Raw genomic sequence first — 18,600 nt, 5'->3', positions numbered from 1 at the left:
CGACACCCATGCAAAGGACGCCAGAAATGTCATGGCAAGAGTAGGCAAAGAACCTGGAAACTGAATGGAACGTGGCATGAGGCAATGAATCAATTTGACGATTTCAGACGTGCATTTTAGACACTTGAAAGATGTAGTATGATCATTAGTGTTTGCAAGAAGTGGATTTTTTGTGAGTCCACTCGGTGAGACTGATAGAAGTAATAACGTTCTATTTTCTGGATGAGGGAGTAATACGTATAAAATTCACCAAGGTTAAACGTACTCGGGCAAATACACATTTTTTATAGCAAGATAATCACCTATAAAATGACACCACGCGCATTGTGGATGATTTTGAAATTTGATTGAGGTTGCCGAATTTCTGGAACTTACCATCCCTCTATCTCAACGTATATCACAGTACAGATAGTGACCGGCTCGCATGTATGTATGTATGCATGCTGAACTTCGTTTGCACCGATTAGCCAACCGTGCTAATTGGGTTGAATAGGGAAAGCGAGTACGTATCGGCAATGCCTTCGGTCAGTTCATTCCTCGGAGAAGAATTTGAATCTTTTCAAGCAGTACAATTTGTTACCGGTCTCTTTCCAACAATTGCCGTGTTTGGTAAATATTCCAAAACGGTGGCGCCATGGTGGCGAGATGTTAACTAGCCTGTTATACAGGAGGTCGTGGGTTCGACCTCCACCTTGACGCCTGTATATTTGGAGTTTGCACGTCTCTCTCCCCATCGTCGCGTGAATTTTTCTCCGGGTCCTCTGGGTTTTCCCTCCACATTTGGAAACAAACCTTTAGAGTATTTGGCTGCTATGCATTTTCACTTGATGAGCTGCTTCGTTGAGCTATCATTTGTGGGGAGGTCGCTTCTGAAAAACAGCTGTAGAGCTCAGTGGGCCTCACCTGTTAAAATAAAAATAGTTTCATAGTTTGTCTTCACAAATTAAATACTTTAATTCTTAAAATACCGCACACGTAAGCATTACCTAATCTTCGTAAATATTCTGTTCTTTATTTTTAACATTGCATGTCGATGGGATTCTCATTAGGCATTTGAAGAATGTTTTTTTATTTGATAACATTCACAATAGAGTTTCAAACACAAATGTGTAAAACAACCGCGCTCATTTTCGCTCATCGTGCTTGAGATTTTACAGCTTCTGGTGGAAATAATTCTTGAGTTGTTATTCTCACGCTGAATTATGGTCTTAGACAAAAGTTCGGATGGCTTCCAACTGCAGGACGCTTGTGTTGCGCCCGAAACGTCGTGATTTAATTTAGTTTTCATTTATTTTTTACCTACGTGACTTTACCGAAAAAAACAAAGAGTATGAAGAATCCATGCAGTCACGAAAGCTTCAAATCTAGAAATAAGCGATAGGAAAGGACACAAAGAAAGCACACGTGGCTCTCCTTAAACAAACTGCAGGAACGACACAATTCCCCTTCGAGCTAAGAAGCCTCATAAAGACTGATGGAACAAGTGCCGTTGGGCTGGCTCTGTAGCTAACCCAGCAGCCGCCCGAGCCTCCCTCTCCCCGCCCGCCCGTCCACGCGCCTCTCTCCGATGACAGCGTCCGTGACATCGCTCAGCGGAAGCGTGGCGATTTGCTTCACAGGTCAGACGTGCTTGGACTTTTGAGTCCCAAGGACGTGGCTGCGAGCGGCGCGCGCTCGCGCGTCCAGGGTGCTGCCGTCGAGGACGCGAGTCAAAGAGTCGCGCCGCTCACGGGCTCCTCCCTCTACGACGAGGACGCGAGTCAAAGAGTCGCGCCGCTCACGTGCTCCTTCCCTCTACGACCCCGTCACTTTCGCTCTCGCCGGGTCGGAAACTGCCGCGCGTACACCCGATGGAAGGTGTCCGTGCGGCATCCGGTGCGGCGACACGCGACCAAAAACAAGCCAGCCCTTCACTAATCCTTAGCGTCGCGCGAGCGCGGCACGCTTAACGGAATGATCGATGGCCTTGCCTGCGCCACGTTGCACCACCCCCTTGCAGGTGCCACGCGCTTGCTCCGGCGTCTGGCGAGAGTGGGCGGAAAAGCGTCGGACTGGCTCGCCGCCTTCACGTCGCACGCGAAGCGGGAGGGGGCAGCGGCGGAATGATTCGAGGTGTACCTCTCCGTCGTTCCAATTCGAGGCCTCGTTTACATTGATCAGGGAAACCTGCCTTTTTATTTTTTTTCTCAAGGGTAACCTGGCTCACCAGAGTCAAAGATGGGCAGCTAATAATTAATTCACAATAAAGTAAAGTGCTTGAAGGAAAATGCCTCATCAACATCTTAATTGACACTGCCTTATCTATATTTGTGATTTACAGTGCAGTGTCAATGAAGAAGGCGATACGATGTTTCTCATCCATATTAATATATAAGTTGCACGTTATAAACTAAAACTTAACTAAACGATTTTTTTTTATTTTACCAGGTAAGGCCCACTGAGCTCTTTTTCAGAAGCGACCTGGCCACAAATCATAGCTCAACGAAGTGGCTTGTCACGTGGCATTGTATAGCAGCCAAATACTCTTGAGTGCAGGTTCATTATAAATGTGCATGGAAAGACCGGAGGACCCAGAGCACATGCAAACTCTAAATATACGCCAGGCGTCAGGGTCGAGATCGAACCCACGACCTCCTGTATACCAGGCGAGATAGTTAACATCTCACCACCATGGCGCCCATATATTTATAAAAGTTGGACTTTGACTTTTAACTCTCCTGAAAACAATTCCTGAGACTTGGTGAGGCTTTCCTGGGTAAACAAGCGTAACAATTATAATGACAACTTCATGAAAAATATCTCATTCATTAGCTCCATGACCACCACATCCAGACAACCAGGATGAAGTATGGCCTTCATGACAGAGTATTTACACAATGTTTACACTGACGAACCAGCAATGCGGGTTTGCCATTCACGTTCCAGGTCACGATTATTAAACACCAAAGGCAGAGAAAGCTAAAGCATGTTTTCTCCCTCCCAGACTATCGCATCAGAGGTCAGTCTTCTGAGAATCCGAATCTTAATTTATACTGGGGGAATCCGATGAGCTACAAAGCTCTTTTTCACAGACGTCCAGTCGTTTCACAGATGTCCGGTAGAGCTCCCCCAAACCGTCACCGTGCATTGCAAGAAGCTTATTTTAACACGCTTTCTTTAAACTCACTGTCTGTTGTTGTATCCTCAAATCTTGTCACTCAATTTTATCCCACTTCCCAATGTCGTATCGACTGCAAACTTGGTATACTTATGTCACTGATGACAATACTATATTATATCATTGAAAATAAAATAATATATTTTAAAGCAATCTTTTTTATATCTTTTGTTTCGGCTTGGCTCTAATTCTCCACGCTCAACTAACGTTGGCTGTAAATCACCACGGCCCTCTTACGTTGTAGCAAGCTTCGGGGCCACTTCCTGGAGTCGTGGAGTTCTGCCATTACTAGTACATTTCATAAAAGCGTGTTTTTAAAAAAAGTTTTTAAAATAATTGTGACAAAACGCGAGCCCCCCATTACAGGACGCTGCATAGCTTACTCAACCGCGTGACATCGTTCGCTGATCATTGCAAGCGAACGTTTTAACGCGCTTCGCATACGATTTTATTTGAAAGCCAAAACATGTCTCGAGCGATATTATTCTGAATAAGATTATTTGGTGACAATGCACTTGGGCAGGGATCGCGAAATCATTGTTAAATATTCATACAGATGCACGATTGAGTGTCTCTGCATGCATACCTTTAGGAGCACAGGTGGATGTGTGTGCGGAGTGGCAGTGTAGCGGTGAGAACGCAGCGCTACGAACCCGGAAAACCGAGTTCGATTCCCGCTCACGACCAACACGATCATCTGAACCGGTCCTGGGCCTCCCCATACATCGACTCAGCCTCAAATGAGCACCTGGTGCGGTGTGTAAACATCGTCACCAGAGATACAAAGGCGGTCGGGCTTGGTGCTGGCCACCCTTGTACACCGTTCCGACCTTCATAGGTGCTTGCTAAAAGCACTTGCCCCAACAGTCTGTTAAGACTATTAGGCGGGATGTTTGTCTTTGTATATAAATAATGTATGTGAGTATTACATTATTTGATTATAGGTCTACGTGGTGGTCTCAGTGATCCCAATGCGAGTCCCAGTAGTTATGGTGATGCCGGTGGTCTCGTTAGTTATCCTAATGGACCCGGGAGTAGTCCCAGCGGTTCACATTGATACCAGTTGACAGGCATCGATTAGAATTGCCATTTCATTCTGTGGTCAATGTACACAAACGTGCGTTTCACTCGCCTGTGCTTCCCTTCTCTCACCATGCAGCCCATAGTCCCACTCGGAATCATCGAAGAATCCGCAATCCCACAATCATATATGAATTGTTATACGATTCCAAAAACGGAATTGAGGTTCCAGGCTAGGAACCACGTGAATCATCCAGCTCTGATTAAAAGTGTAAAACATTTTTATTCGTTAAAAATGCAGTAACATGTTCCGCTTCGATATAAATTGGTCAGATATGATCTGCTCTGCTTATCACGTATACGACAAAAAAGGCAAACTTAACATTGTCCGCTCAAAATCTGGTTGCCCGTTTCTCGTCCGCGCCACTGTTGATACAGTTTCGCCACTTGAAAGTACATTCCAAATAAATAGTTCCCATGACATCGCAAAAAAGTGCCTCCATCTCTTCTCAGAGACAAAACTCAAAACAGCGATGCACAGCTTGCTTTTTTTTTACTCTCCCCACACCGTCAGAGAGAGAAAGAGAGACAAAAAAAAAGAAACCACCGATCGTACAGGAAAATAAATGTTACGTCGATTGGCAGTGCTAGAAATGGCGAGTCAGTTGTAATTTTGTTCGATCTCTCGAGGAATTGTCGTGGTGAGTTTTTTGGGGTGTTTTTCTTTGAGCATTCCAACTTGTTAAAAATACAACTGAAAAATTCTCACAAAATTGAATGGCTCCCAAAAGCAAGAAAATGCATTCAAATCAGATCCTCTTGGAAACTAATCTTGAAGGCTCAGTGAGGTTTTTCCAGAATAAATATTTAAAACCGTAATTGAATTACCGGGCATGCAATTTTGTGTTAATTTACTTTCATAGCTATCATCATCACCATTATCGTTACCATTCACCCATGTATTTGGGCACTGCCCATATATACATAAGCAGATTAAAATCCATTTCAGTCGCTGACACATGTGCCCTGCTTCCCTTTACTGTAAATTGGTTGATAACTCTTTTGGTAATTTCCCCATCCCAGACAACTTGTTTTGGGGGGGAGTGGATGGGCTGATTATCGCTTTGCCCAGAATAATTTACGTCCATCAATCCATCCGTCCCTCTCAGTCCTTCCACCAACCAAGGACACATCACATTTCTTCATAAAAAAGAACAAAACTGCAAACCAATTGAGGCGAAATGTACCGAATAGTTTACCAATACCCATGCCTAGGTGCATATACAGTAGTTTTAATGCGAGATTTACAAGATATAACAAAACATCTTCAAACAAAGTGGCGTTATGCTGAGCACAAGCACTATGAGCTCATTGGCGTACGTGTGTGCATCTAACCTGTGGATGCCTATTTGTGTATACATTTGTGTGTTCCTGTGCACACGTGTTGTTTGCCCAGTCAAATCCTCCAACAAAAATCGGCCTCCCTTAATGCACTGGCTTGCCAGCTTGTTTTCCTTTGTGAGGATGAGAGGTTTCAATACCGTTTGCACTTCATGGCGTTTAAGAACAACCGCACCTCAAGGTGCTGTACAGAAACAGTGGGCATATTCTGCGGAAAGTGATGTGATCCCTCTTTTATAAACCATTCCGCAAGTGTAAGCTTTCTTCTGCGTTTATGTGTGATGTTAACATTTGAAAATGTATTTTCCGAGCGAAGTTTTGAAAATGTACAATTGCATATCAAATGTTGGCATCTTAATGTTTTATCCGATTGGCTGCAATGAGTCTAAACCAGGTGACTGCTGCTATGATTGTATTAATGTTGTCCTGAGTAAAGTTAAGTTTGTATCACTCAATAATCAGAAAACGATGCCGACGAGAATAAACATCAGATTATTCCGCTGGCCAAAAAATTATTTCTAAAAATGTGGATCACATCTGATTGACTCAGAAATAAGTTTTAGTCTGAGCAAATCTGATATTATTTCGTCAAATTAGACCATCACTGCGCGCAAAACTTGTATTTTGAAATGCTGAATGTATTGGTAATGTGTCTATGTAGCAATTCAATATATATCCATACATGAGGTATTTTAGACTTCATAAAGTGTTGTTCTATCTTCAATCTCAATTCACGTCTAAATGCATACCAAGCATACATAACCACGTTCACTTTAAGTGTGCTTCATATTTTCCAGCCAAAAAGAATATACTTGTTTACAAAACGTATGGTAAACCATTTTTTCCACGTTAAAAATTATCCATAACTCGTAAACACGTTCATCTTACAGACTTACACGAACAAAGCCAACGCAATTTGCGATGGGGTTTTTTGTTGTTGTTGTATTCCCTCTTATTTCAAGCAACGCTTTCCACGACGGCACGGGAGAAACTTAAATATTTGATGATGGCACAGAGAGATTGATATTGTGCAGGCGCCTGTCAGACGTGCCTCAACGTACCCCCACACATCGCAGAAAATCTTCCCCCTCGCCCCCCTCTACACCGTGGCCTTTTCCTCACCCCCCACCCCCCCCCCCCCTGGACATGAGCAGAACGTTGGAAAAATGCGGCACCTGCAAAAATATAACCAAGTCGCTGAGAGAAGAAAAAACTTTTTTTTTTCTCCAAAAATTACAGCCATATGTTTCTTAAGGTTCATGCATCTAGGAAATGAGGTCTACAACATAAACAAATATTGCTAACCCGTTGCAAGAATTTGGTCAGTATCACGTTGGCCGGCGGTTGTGACATACGCTAGCAATAACAATGAACACATGTATGTTACACAGATACCGGACACCGTGGACACACACTGGAGGCATAGCGATGAGACCGATGTTAAATAAGTATGTACGTGCGTGTATGCATGCGTGCGCGCGTGTGTTTTGCTTCTCTCAACAGATACGGCTCACTGGTGTGTGAGAGCCTGATCTGTCATTAAAGTCCAGACGCGAGCGCTTTGCGTTTGGACGCACAATCTGCAGTCAAATTCATGCAAATTGAACGGTCACGCGCGGGTGGTAATCCGTGTGTTGCGCCCCGTAAACATTAAAAATACTGTCAAAGAAATTCTCTGCATTTGGATCCGGGATGTGGAAAGGAGTTGGGTAGAAATTGGACGCACAGATATGCTGGCGTGGATTCCTTGGCTCGGCACGAACTCCAAATTTGGAATCTACTGCTTGAATCGGTCCCAGGAATTTGGCACTCAGATTTACACGTGCTTTTAAGCTGAGAAATGTTGATAGGGGTGTGCCCTATGCCGTCTAGCCGTGTTGGCATTCTCAATCGTGAACGTAATATTCCATCCCCTCTTTCCCACTCCAGCCCCCCTCTCCGAGTGGGATGCTTGGGTGGTCCAGCGCTTCGTGCAACATCTTTCTCATTGAGCCGCCCCATCTTCTTCCATGTGAACCTTTCGGGCTGCACGCCTGAGGCTGAACTTTTATAATCGTATGCACACCTTCACAAGAAAGGCTGCCGGCGGGTGCAGGGTTATTTAAATATTCTTTGGGTATAAAAAGTCTGCTTTTTTGTAATTTTCAATTTCACGCAATTTTGCCGTGAACACACGAGCACAAACCGAAACATGTTTCATTATTACGGAACCACCTCGCTACCTAAGATGCACCACAACATTCTGATAATGTGCAGACTTAGTGCCAGATTCGGAGAATGTTCCTTGATCTGTGATGCCGCTCAAATCTGGAACAATGTAGCACTGGTTATAGCCTAACATATACACATGGGACAACGACGTGGGTATGTAGCCTTGGCCATAGCCTCGCATATACACACAGGGCAGCTCCTTGTGTATAAAGCTCTGCCTATAGCCTCGCATATACACACGGGGCAGCTGTGTGTATACAGCTCTGCCTATAGGCTCGCATATACACACGGGGCAGCTGTGTGTGTATACAGCTCTGCCTATAGCCTCGCATATACACACGGGGCAGCTGTGTGTGTATACAGCTCTGCCTATAGCCTCGCATATACACACGGGGCAGCTGTGTGTGTATACAGCTCTGCCTATAGCGTCGCATATACACAGGGGCAGCTGTGTGTGTATACAGCTCTGCCTATAGCCTCGCATATACACACTGGGCAGCTGTGTGTGTATACAGCTCTGCCTATAGCGTCGCATATACACAGGGGCAGCTGTGTGTGTATACAGTTCTGCCTATAGCGTCGCATATACACAGGGGCAGCTGTGTGTGTATACAGCTCTGCCTATAGCCTCGCATATACACACGGGGCAGCTGCGTGTGTATGTAGCCTTGGATATTCGCTGAGTTGCTCCACGCACCCTGTCCGCACGTGGGCACGAGTAAGCAGTGTGCACCACTCGGCCTTCCCTCGGCCACCCGCCTTTCTTTCCTCAACACCATTTTAGTTTCGGGTTATTTCGAGGGCGATTCTAGCTACTTGGAATTAGCCAGAATCACCATTCGCCAGAATAACCATTCCACGATAGAATGCCGAGAATCACCATTCTGGTTGGCTAGAATCAGCAGTGCATAGATTAGTTCAGCGTTCCCATAGGTTAGCTACATTTGAAGCACATTTATATATTTATTCGATCTAACCCAAAAAAACCCTCCTCTATTATAGATTTGAAGTAGAATTGCAATAGTGTCCAATTATGTTGCATACATCTTCCATGCCAGAATTCCCGATGTAATCTCATTCCAATGAATTGAGATTTTGAACATGGGACTGACACACATAAAAATTGTGAATTTGGTAGGAATCATCAAAAGGTGTAATCATATGATTCCTGCAGGAATGTCCATGTCCATTCACCTTGTTTCCACAGCGCTGATTTCTTAAACACCACACCTGCTATGAATTTTCAGGGCTAGCTGACGTGAGGCCCAAACACCTGGTGACCAGGAATTGAACCCGAGTCGCCGGCACCGTAGCACAGTGCACCAATCGCCAATCCAACACAAGTAGGAACCACAAAAAGTGCAACGTCCGAGGTGAAGGCGCAGGCTTGCAATTTCTCACGCCACTGCTGGGGGGGATAGGGCCTCCACCAGAGAGTCGCTCCAGAGAGTCGCTCCAGAGGGCATGTGGCTACTCACGAACCGTTGTTCACCACTAAGTGGTGAGGATGCCGCCGTAGCGCCTGTGCCGTGAGGCCACGTGAAGTGTCGAAGGTCCCGCTGGCAGGAGGTTGTGGAACCGACCCAGTTTGCCACGGATTGACTGATTGAGATGACTGGCAGATGCACCAGCTGTGCTCACCCACTGTGCCAACGATACATAGGCGCACGCACGTTTAACTTCTTTCGCACCGTACGTAGCCTCTGCTCATCGGAAACGCGGGGGAAGGACAAACTAAACACAAAAATCAGTTTCAAAGAAATTCGTTTTAAATCCAGATTTAAGGGTGCTTAGCGCCAGTGGCTTCCTATATCTGAAGGAAGAGTGTTCCAGACGGCCGCAGAAGTGCATCTGAAAGCATACGATGCAGTGACCGTCTTTGTTTGATGCTTATTATGAAATGCAAAGCCATTTAATTAGATTACAGTAGATATTTCACATCTTTTAAAAAAAAACCTTGTTTAACCAGGGGTCCATTATGAAATAAACAACCGTCTTGTTTTCAAGAACCCTACAGTTTCAAGATTACAGAAACTAAGTTTCCAATTACAGAATTGTTTTAGAAATCTGCGATTGATTTTCAATATTGGCTTAGGGCCCAAAAATCCATATGGATCTTGTACTTCAAAAGCAATTCATCAACTTTGCTAAATGATGTTCAATGTTCTCGGCAAATTCCCTGTGGGATACCGACAAGAGACAATACATTACCAGCAGAGTCTCCGGTTCACGGAGGCAAACATCCTCTGCAGATCTCTGATGAAGGCTCTTGAAATCAGCCAATGCAGCAAAGCATTCAAGAATGTGCCAGTATATATGCAATTTATTACTTCACAGTTTTTATTTATTTTAAATTAATCTCCAAACTGCATCCCGAAACGTCCTGTTGGTATCGCTGATTATCTCAGAGGTCCTCCGGCTAGTCGAGCGTCCCACTGAAATACTATTCCTGACAAACAAGAATTGGGTTCACGGTGGAAAAGTTGCATTGATCAAAATTGACAAGGGGAGGCGTGATTCAGCTCTCGACTTTCCAGTTCATTTTCCACACGGCAGAAAGTCCAAATTTGAGCTGAACAGCACATGTGAAGTGGCTGGGTGGCTCAGAGGGCTGATACATCGACAGATAGCGGAGCTGACGCTGTGATTAAACCGGGTTCTCAAGTGTAGCGAGTTGATGGTATCAGCCCGGTCACCAATGACTGCACAAAAAAGCCCAACATATTAAAATGTGGGTTTCATTGCGTTCAGGTCAGTCAAGGTTTACCAATTAAAAATGTTGGTTTGATTGACGTGAAAAGAATAGTTATTTGCAGGGCATATCAAATGTGTGCTCCTATTGTGGATAAAGATGTTTATTGGGGAGACTAAAGAAGTGGTGCTATGATGTCGTCATCCAGGAGTCTTCTCTGACATGGCGGTTCACTGTTTCACTGAAAGGAATCCAAATCTCATTGTTTTCATCTCCCGATATGACATTGACAGCACAAACGCAATGAACTTTGGAGAAAAAACGAAAGAACTGCACGTGTTTCAACACCTCACATTCCCGTGTCCTTTGTAAAACTATAAGTATAGTAATACCTATATTCTTTGTTATTTCGGTAAAGTCACGTAGAAGGGAAACAAAATACTAAAAATATACAACAATAAAATTCTCACGACGTTTCTACTGCAACACAAGCAATCATCATCAGGTGTGAAAACCACAGCAAGAAACCGCCACTTTTTTCAAATTTTCTTGCTGTGGTTTTCACACCTGATGATGATTGCTTGTGTTGCAGTAGAAACGTCGTGAGAATTTTATTTTTTTAATTTTTAGCATTTTATTGTTTCCCTTCTACGTGACTTTACCGAAAGAACCAAGAATATGAATCCCTGCAGTCACGAAAGCTTTGAATCAAAATTAATAGTAAAACCTCTTCATTCGCGTTCGCGAAATTCGATTCTTTACAATTTTATATGTGTACACCAGTTCAAAGGTCGAGCATTTTCGCCTCGACTATTCGCGATTTGGCAACCATGGCATCATGGCGGAGGGGTGACTCACGCAGCGGTGGACTGTGGGTCCCGTTGCCGCCACCACTAAACCTCCGATTAGCGCGGTTGACGACGTACGGTGCGAAAAAAGCGTTCAACATGCAGTGCATACGAGCCATTGTGTCGCACGGACTCAACGCGCTCGCGTGCACGCCTCTCGCGTGCACGCACATTGGCGTGTGCCATCTCGCCGTCCACTCGTTGAGGATGCAAGTCACACGGACGCCTCGATGGCCTGTCACTCGTATTCACGTGACCGTGACGTTCTGTGTCGAGGCACATAAAACGTCATCATGTACAGACGAACTTGTTGATGTGTTTTATTTCATTTACTGTATCTTCCACCGTTTGTGTTGATATCTATGTATACTTTTGTGCAATTTTAATAAGTTATTTACGCGAATAGTACGGGATTCATATTGCTAAACATTTTCATTTTCTTCCGTATGGTGAGTCGGACACGGGACCCCCCAACCTCGTGTTTCCAATATAAACGTAGTACTCTGTCTACATTCGCGAATTCTACCTTCATGCAGATTTCAAAGACACCTGACCCTCGTGAATATCGAGGCCTTACCGTATTTAGAACAGGTCCCTGCAGGGTGGGCTGGTAGGAACATTGGAATTTTGCGCAATTTTATGACATTGTTGCTTCCAAATGTTGGGTGCAATAAGACATATCAAGTCTCTGCGCTGTCTATTGCTGATATTACACCCAACAGCAAGATATTTCACTTCGTTAAAGTATTGAAAGGGGACGGACGGACGGACACATTAATCTATTGCAGGCTGGTACACTCAGTTTACAACTTCGTTCCTACCAGTAAAATTCTATACATAAATATAGGATATGAGGTGTGAATCATTGGTTTGTTTCAAAATTGAAGCTGATCCAATATTTTTTTCAAGAATAGTGGATCAGACTGGTTGATCCATGCGACCATGCACAGCATTGACATGTGATTGGAGCAAATCCTGATGATTGGTTTGCATAGCTTTGTCCAGTAAGCCAATTAGTAGGAGGCATTATTTTACTTCTGCTATCGAAGCATTATCCAGGCTTAGCTTCAGAGATCTGATGAGATCAGGTGCATTCTGGATGATCTGATCATAGGCAAAAGGCCCATTAATTACAACAATGTTTTAACGTAATACGTAGGTTTTCACCACCAATGATTATTTATTGACTTTTTGGGGTTAAGAGTTAGGATATGTAAAGATGAGGCCACATTTCAGTTGGGGAGCTTCATGATCAAAATTTCTGCAGCTCGTTATGCGGCCTAACCTAAAAAAATATATATTGTGAATGTAACTGTTCAAGAGACGATACTAACTAGGCTTGGAACCCCTCAGTAAACATGGAATGTTGGGCCAAAGCTGGGCCAACGTCCAATGGTTCCATTCACATGCCGACGTTGGCCCAGCGTTGCACATTTACAAGCTTTGTCAAGTGAATCCATCTTAACAGTGTAGCCACTCAGTTAAAGCACCTCTCAACTTAGAGTTGTTTTAACGCACTTAAAGTTGCTCTAATTTTTTCCTCTTTAAAACTTAAAAGTTAAAGGTACAGGTGCAGCGCTGTTATTGCTTACTGACACCACTGCTGGTGCAAGGGCATCCACCAGAGGTAACTCGTGAGAGCCCCTTCATAGGGCATTTGGCCTACTCTTCCATGCTATACCGAAAAATGTGTTTACTGAAACAGCTTTAAAAATATTGGCAAGTGAACATACTTTATGTTGTTATTCTCATAAACTACTATATGAATTATACAATATGCAATCATTACCATTTCTTCCCCATAATTTGATCAGGATAGGGATTCTGCTGCCAGCGAATCAGATTTTAAGAACCTATATTTGGTCACTCAGACGCAAAGAGTGTCCCTCGCTTCTGGGTGCATTCCTGTGCGTAATGACTATACATACTTGCGTGAGCATATTTGTATACACATTGGTAGAAAAAAAACGTGCTGTGCATATATGTACTTGTTCAGGTGCACACACAGGGGTAATTATTTGATGCAAACATTTAAATAAACAGAAATAGAATTTGAAAAATCTAAAAAAAAATTGCCGAGCAGTTGAAAAGGGCCCATGGAATGACTTCCAATGTCAATTCACATCCCAAATCTGGATCAAACTCAATTTAAAAAAAAACAACTAATTCTTGATTTATTTTTGTTCCGTCATTGGTATCTCTGCTGTGTGCCATGAAACCTGCTAAACATAATAATAATAACAATCAGTTTTACCTTTGGTGGATGCTCATATCTCAAACCTAGGCTTTCACTGGTATAGATTTGTGTCGTTCATATGGGCATTCTACCTCTCGGCCAACTCTCACACATGTGTGCTGTTCAATTCTGTTTAAATGTGCAAGCGATGGTGCTGCCAGTTAAGCTGGATTCTGGGGCTGAAAATGAAGCTGACATTTTTATGCCAGCCACACACACACACCTGACTCCACTTAACTCATGCTTCGTGTGTTGGCTCACTTCCCCCTGGTTGTTTAAAATTGGGACCCTCTGGCATGTATCACACATTGACATCTGTTCAGGTCACAACGTCTCGCAGCATTTGCAGGAAATTTGTTTTTCTTTTCTTCCGAGGTGGCTACGTGGCTTCGGGTGCGACGACTGATGTAGAATCTGCATACGAGTTAGAGTACTGAGCTGGCATCAGCGAAATGATGAGACCAAATGAAAGGATTTCCACTTCAGATAAATACAAAATCCCATTTCATCAGTCATTCATTTGCAGTTGCCCCATTTGTGTCCCTTGTGTTAATATTGACAAAGCCGAGTTGACTAGCATAACTTCTAAAGCCAAAAGGGACAATTGAAAAATACCGGCATTTTTTCTTAGTATTTTGCAATGAAAGTTATTTTATGAGAAATGTGGCCTATGACAAACTATTAAAAAGCCTACTCTTGCAAAAGCTGGCTCAGTGGTTGTAATACACACACACACGTAACAGTAAATGGTACATATTGCATTGATAATGCCCACCAGTATCACCAGATGGAGTTTACCCAAAAAAGCACTTCAATCTGAAGTGGAAAACACACTAACCATATATATTAATGGGCAATAATACATATTTCATCACCGAAATAAGAGAAAATGGCAGTCAATTGACTAATTGCTCCATCTAGACCACTGACCAATTATTTTGGCAGTTCAAAATCATTCTTATCTATTTCTATTTCAACTTTTTTTTTTACGCAGAGAGCCTCTCGAGACAACGGGTCTCCTCAAGGCACGTCTGGCTTTGAATAAGGACCAGAAAACAGTGAATTTGCTGTAAAAAAAAAACATTCTGTTAGAAAATTATAATACTGCCTTAAATTCAAAATACATGTTCAGCTTTTGTCAATCCACTGCTGAAAAAGCCCTCCACGCCACCCCAAAGTTGTTCTGGAGGTTATTTTACCATACTTCACCACACTCGTGAGTGCGGCATGGTGAAGGGAAGGCCCAGGATCGGTTTGGATATTATGCACCACTCAAGTTATCTGCGGCCAGTAATCGATTTCAGGTCATTCAGAGCACAGTGCACGATTTTTGTGTGTCTTCGTGATAAAGCTTTATCACGAAGACACTGGTGGAATTCCTGAAAGCCATTTCTGTCTTGGAATTGGCTGCAGTTCGTGAACTGATGGTGATCTCCCCCAACTTTACTCACCAAAACGAGGCCAACATTGGAACATTCATTCATTAGATGGCACTTTGCAGAAAATGTTCACTATCGGAACTTATTGCCCTTGACAAGAATGAACAATGCATGTTATTTTATAAGAAACAATTTACTGCATGCGATGACTATGATTTTCATGCACGAATAACAATCCTGTTGGGAGGACAGTGTAACATAACATTCCTGTATATGGTATGAATGTTTATTTACTGTTGAAAATGTAGTGGGTGGAATGGAAATATACATTTTTAGTGGAACATTACGCCCTGATAAAGCACGACCTTACATCTTTAATGTGCAACCTTTAAAGCGCTTAGTGGCATTAGCCAGGCTTATACTTATAAGTCTTTCACCAACTATGTTGCATGAATGCTAAGTGGCGTTGCATACCAGTTAATGTATGACTGCCAGACTCAATTAACACCTGTACCTTGGAGTTTCACGTCGGCTTAACGCCAATTGTGAGTGGTGAGCCACATTTTTGATTCGGCAGTGCCAGTGTGACACTGGCCATAGACTGTCTCTATGCGATCGCATGGCAAGCTTCTTATTGGACATGGGGCGATGCAGCAGCTGCCCCAGTAGCCCAATATTGGATTGAATTGGCCAATGAGATGCCAACATGTCCATCTGATAAGGGTCGAGATTGAAGTGCACCAAATCGATTCAAATTATATTCATAGTGAATCGAATTTATTGAAATAGATATGAAATTAATCAAGTTAGACGACTTAAATTCGCCATTTATTTTGAGCTTGTATTACTTCAGTTTTTTTTATTTTATAACGACAGCATTGGCCGTTTTTAAAAAAAATGTTTAAAAGTTAAGCAAAAGTTGACGTATGTACGTTAAACTTCTGTCCCACCGTACGCAGCCAATCGGAAGGTGCACGACTTCAAATTGCGACGATGACGTAAAAACAAAACAACGTCAAGTTATGGCACTCACCAGTGCGTTCGGCCGGAGCTAAAGTAGCGGGCCGCCCGCAAAGCGCCCAATCGGCACCCACGGACGCCACTGTCCTTTCGCCTCGGGGTCCTCTCACCGGACAGCAACTCGGTTGGGGCGATTATTTAAATCGGTCATCGGGATGCCAAACTGAAGATGCCAAAATCCGCGTCTCATTGGGGGCCAGGCAAATCGGGTTTAATTCATGAATTAAGATAAACAAACATTGTATATCCTTTAATAAGTCACATTTTGTGGTGGGGCACTGTCCCAAGGTCCCCGTACAGCCCAGCTGTCACTGCTTGAATCAAATTGCCAAATCTGTCAATGCCAACAACACCCAGTGCTGCAGGAGACAAATGTGGCTGGAAATTGCCTTTGGCCCAAACTGCTCATTAACATATCGTGCCAACCCTGATAAGTGCTTGCTTACAGCACCTGCTCCAATAGTCTAATCAGGCCAACAAGATATATATATTTTTTCAATGCATGCATGCGTGCATGAGAAGGCTTTGCATGTCGATCTGATAACTGTAACGTGAGCCGGCCATCCTCGGAGACTTGATGTGGCGGTGCCGGCTTGGCAGTGGAGCTCCCCAGGTGAGACGGCGACTGAGCGCCACTCTTGCACCACAGAGGTCACAAGACCAGCCGTGCAGTTCGGTTGGGCAAGCGGTGGGCAAAACGTGACTTCATTCACGTGACTTCATTCACGTGACTTCATTCACGTGACTTCATTCACGTGACTTCATTCACGTGACTTCATTCACGTGACTTCATTCACGTGACTTCATTCACGTGACTTCATTCACGTGACTTCATTCACGTGACTTCATTCACGTGACTTCATTCACGTGACTTCATTCACGTGACTTCATTCACGTGACTTCATTCACGTGACTTCATTCTCGTGACTTCATTCTCGTGACTTCATTCACGTGACTTCATTCACGTGACTTCATTCTCGTGCCACGCACTTCAGCTTCGGGCCATAATTGAGAATCGGCATCCTTCTGTCCTTCCACCCCCCGCTGGAAGTTGGTTGAAGATTATTTCGCAAATGCTTTTGCACGCGACTTTCACACAGTTTAGAGCACCAGATACACACACACACAAAAATAGGTGTGTTTGTCGCTTGTAGCACTAGCTTTACTGCCTGGCTTCGCCCGGGACTTGGATTCACCACGCCCGGCCGCCTTCGTCTCCCCAGTGGCGATGTTCACACACCACACCAGTTACACATTTGAGGCTGAGTCGACCTAGGGGAGGCCCAGGACCGGTTAAAATAATCGTCACCGGTGGTGGCCGTGAGCGGGAATCGAACTCAGGTCGCCGGGTTCGTAGCGCAGCGTAGCGCTAACCACTACACTACAATGCGTTACGCTTTCACATGCGCGGGTCACGTGACATATTAGACGTCACAGCTCACTTGCCGTGCAAAAAATAAATGAAATCTTGAGCTCCCCCCCATCCCCCCCCCCCCCCCCCCAAAAAAAGTGTAATTTTATAATTTTTGCATAGTGTACAGTCTGGAAAGTACCTACATGGCAAATTTCAAGTTTGTTGCATGTCGGGAAGTACGCTAAACATTTTGAACAGACACACATAATCACAACTTTGCCTTTTATATATATGGAGATTAACTAGTTCGAGCACCATCATTCTTTCAGAACGTGTCAAACTTACCACTTTGATATGTGGACAGTTCAGCGGTGAGCGCTGCCCTCTGCGGAGGAAAAAAAAAACGACGTTTTTATCATTTGAATCCAACCTCTGGCCAATAATGCTGGCTTCATCATCATCATTCTCACCAGTAGCGATCAATGCGCTGGTGGATGAAGGTTTCTCCAGCCTATTGCCATCTCCCTTGGTCCTGTGATGTAAAATCCCATCGAGTAACCATGAACAACTCCTGGTTTGCCACTCCATCGTTAGTCCATCGTTCGTCTCGACTATCAGCCATCATCCCTTCCAGCGATGTTTCATTGTATCTGCCATTGTCTGTATTTCTGACTCCATATGTCACAGCAGTTGCTATACCCGAATATAAAATAAAAACTTTCTTCTATTGGCACATTTGGTTTGTTGCTTAAGTTCAGTTTTTTTTTAAAGCACTGCAATCTGCTGTTAGTCTGCCTCTTCATTTCATCATTTTTATTTCAGTTCGCCCACAATGCCGAACAACACGCAGTACAACCCACAAACACCGTCGGAGATCTTTAAGCCAGGGAAAACCAAGCAATGTGTTCACTATTGATATTCATGGATAATTGTCGACAATAAAATTTTCAGAAAAAGTCATCGAACATCGCCCTAAACGGCACGAGAAGAAAAGAGCGAAACCTCGTTGGACTCCAACTCTGTGCTTTTTTTGTCTCACGGAATCTCAGTGTAGCCGTTTCATTTTTAAAAAAATATATATATTAAATATACTTTAATTTTAAAGATTGGGAGCTCGGGGTGAGCAGCTACATCATGGGACCTTCCCTTGCCAGTATCAAAAGAACACTCTTTGAGACAAGGTTCTAAAGAAAGCTGCTTCTGGTGTGGTCCAATCGGTTTCAAAGACAATGCATATACATGTTTTTGTTTAAATGTTCACCACAAATGTGGTTAATGCAGA

General features: G+C 43.7%; 1 protein-coding gene across 6 annotated transcripts in view; it reads right to left on the bottom strand.

Moving 5' to 3' along the window:
- The window catches only part of LOC116946538 (uncharacterized), a 183,336-nt gene that overhangs the window by 77,422 nt on the left and 87,314 nt on the right, over positions 1 to 18,600 (bottom strand). For 4 of the 6 annotated variants that reach the window (XR_012945459.1, XM_076070115.1, XM_076070113.1 and 1 more), the window contains exon 3: positions 17,664 to 17,703. The exons of the other annotated variants lie outside the window; for them this stretch is intronic. The gene's annotated coding sequence lies outside the window, so the exon portion shown is untranslated. The remainder of the gene's footprint in view (positions 1 to 17,663; positions 17,704 to 18,600) is intronic. 6 annotated transcript variants of the gene reach the window in all.

This window comes from Petromyzon marinus, chromosome 27 (assembly GCF_048934315.1).
Source record: "Petromyzon marinus isolate PM22_M1 ecotype Great Lakes invasive population chromosome 27, UKy_Petmar_22M1.pri1.0, whole genome shotgun sequence".
Lineage (NCBI taxonomy): Eukaryota > Metazoa > Chordata > Hyperoartia > Petromyzontiformes > Petromyzontidae > Petromyzon > Petromyzon marinus.
Note: the sequence above shows the minus strand (reverse complement) of the source record. Positions and strands in the feature narration are given on the sequence as shown.